At 37.8% G+C, this 2,500-nt stretch overlaps 1 protein-coding gene across 2 annotated transcripts in view; it reads left to right on the top strand.

Moving 5' to 3' along the window:
- Positions 1 to 2,500, top strand: part of LOC122267340 (A disintegrin and metalloproteinase with thrombospondin motifs adt-1) — a 44,851-nt gene that overhangs the window by 9,070 nt on the left and 33,281 nt on the right. The window contains exon 1 of one of the 2 annotated variants that reach the window (XM_086546122.1): positions 1,416 to 1,550. The exons of the other annotated variant lie outside the window; for it this stretch is intronic. The gene's annotated coding sequence lies outside the window, so the exon portion shown is untranslated. Of the gene's footprint in view, positions 1 to 1,415; positions 1,551 to 2,500 lie in introns of those variants that run through there. 2 annotated transcript variants of the gene reach the window in all.

The raw sequence follows: 2,500 nt of genomic DNA, 5'->3' as shown, positions 1-2,500 counted from the left end.
CACACTTACACACAAACACACACACACAAACACACTTACACACACACACACACACAAACACACTTACACACACACAAACACAAACACACTTACACACACACACACACGCAAACACACTTACACACACACACACACACACACACACACGTCTGATTTACGAAGTGAGAAAGAGATGATATATCAATACACTTTACCGCTCGATATTCATACGATATCAAACATGTAAATATATTCATTTTTCCAAAGTCATTTCGGTCACTTGTGTTAGCGTCATGTCTCTCGGAATTATATTGTTGTTGTCAATGAAATGCATTTTACGTGAATGGCTTTTGGTATAGTAAATATTACGCTTATTTCGTAAAAAGAAAATCACGGATTGGATACTTATATTTATTGAAAAAAAGATAATTAAAAAAAAGTAAGTAAGAGGACATGAGAATGACGGAGATGAAGAAGATGAAGGAGAAGAAAAATAAGTTGAAGGAGAAAAAAAAAGTAGAAAAATGAGATCAAAAAGGAATATTAGTAATAGAAGAAGAAGATGGAGGAGGAGGAGAAGAAAAGGAAAAAAAATAAGATGAAGGAGGAAAAGAAGATTAAAAAAAAGAAAACAATAAATAAATGAAGAGGAAAAAAGAGGACGAAAAAGGAAATGATGGAGAAGCAGAGAAGCAAGAAATTTGTCAAAATTTAAACAAAATCCTCTCATATAAAACAATTAATAAGATAGCGTAAAACGAGACTAAACAAGTTCACGCGATGGAATAATAGTAAATAAATGCACAGAAATGAAAAGGTAAGAAAAAAATACAATATTTAATCACACACACACACACACTCACATACACACACACACGTGTATATATATAAATCAGGAGAGAGAGAGAGAGAGAGAGAGAGAGAGAGAGAGAGAGAGAGAGAGAGAGAGAGAGAGAGAGAGAGAGAGAAAGATACACAGTATGCATGAAATAACACGGGCACTTCAAATGGAAATCAGCTTGGCACTATTTTTTATCGTCGCTGATCAGTACTGGCCGTTCGGAATGTCCAGAAAATCTTTAAATCTGTCGGACTCGAGCTATGAATATGCAGAGAGCGAGTTCAAAGAGCCGGTATTGGGAGCGGCTTCACGGATTTATTCGAACATGACTTCTGACAGGCTCCATGGACGCTCTTCAGCTTTCGCTAGACAAGTTTTTGCTACGTGGTTCTCTTTTTTTATTCTATATATTGATTTAGTGATATTCGTGGTTGTATTAAGAATATTTCTACCATCTGTAAACGAGAAGAATCGAGCGGTTTTTAGTTTTAGATTCTGTTTTCTTTTCTTTTTTTTTCGCTTTCGGTTACGCGTGTGTAAGCGACGTAAACAAAATCCGAATCGCTTTTGTTTCCAGTGTTACGCATCATATCTATATACAACGAGATCCTCTCTATCACACGACAAGTAAAAGATTTTATGTTGAAATATTAGAAGAAAAAAAAAAGCAGTCTACACCATTTTGCTGGCGAGGTGACACATGATAAGTTTGACGGCAGGATATTGGCCGGTAATTTGGCGGTTTTTCAAGGCGGTCCATCACGCCTCGCGCTGAGGAGGTGGAGGAGGAGGAGAGAAAAGGTTGAGGACGAACGAGAGTGGCTGGGAAGAAAGGGGGGGAAGATGTGGGTCTTCACACAGGCTTTAATTTCGTTGTTGGTCTGCTTCTTTAATGATATATGATGTGTGTTTTTTTTTTTGTGTGTATGTGTGCATGTGTGTGTGTGTGTGTGTGTGTGTGTGTGTGTGTGTGTGTGTGTGTGTGTGTGTGTGTGTGTGTGTGTGTGTGTGTGTGTGTGTGTGTGTGTATGTGTGTGTGTGTGTGTGGGTGTGTGTGCGTGCATATATATACATATACACTCATATAAACACACATACATGCTTACATACATACATACATGTATGGGAACACTACTATTAGAACACGCACACACACACACACACATACACACACACACACAAACACGAAGCGTACACAGATCGTATTCCTCATGATGAAAGATAATCCACTTTGCAAGTAACGTCCAATGTTTAATCTTTGTATCCATCTTATTATCTGGGTACACGTAATGAGCCTTCGGTATAATGCTCTGTGTTTCATAATGTTTAATCCAGATCTTCTGTTTCGGGCAATTAATCATCAAAACTTGGGCAATCAGATATCAGTTAAGGCGTGTATGAAAGTAGAGCGAAGGATACATACACAGCATACCGTATATATCAGCTATACTAACAAAGCAAAATAATGTTCATGTCAGCGATTCATCACCACGTGATTTACCTAACGAGCATAAAACACACACCGGATAAAACACACATACTAAACAACAATACGGGAACCCATTGTAGCTCTTTCACACTAAGCAGGTGCCATTCACCAAATACCAGCTATAAGAGAGACATTGCAATAGGATTTAATCAGATTAAAGGTGTAGTAAGAGCTTAGACTAGAGGTTTGTA

The sequence above is a fragment of the Penaeus japonicus genome, unplaced genomic scaffold, assembly GCF_977035675.1.
Source record: "Penaeus japonicus unplaced genomic scaffold, GWHDUDI00000001_assembly GWHDUDI00000017, whole genome shotgun sequence".
NCBI lineage: Eukaryota > Metazoa > Arthropoda > Malacostraca > Decapoda > Penaeidae > Penaeus > Penaeus japonicus.
The sequence above is the reverse complement of the archived record's forward strand: the minus strand, read 5'-3'. Positions and strand labels throughout refer to the sequence as shown.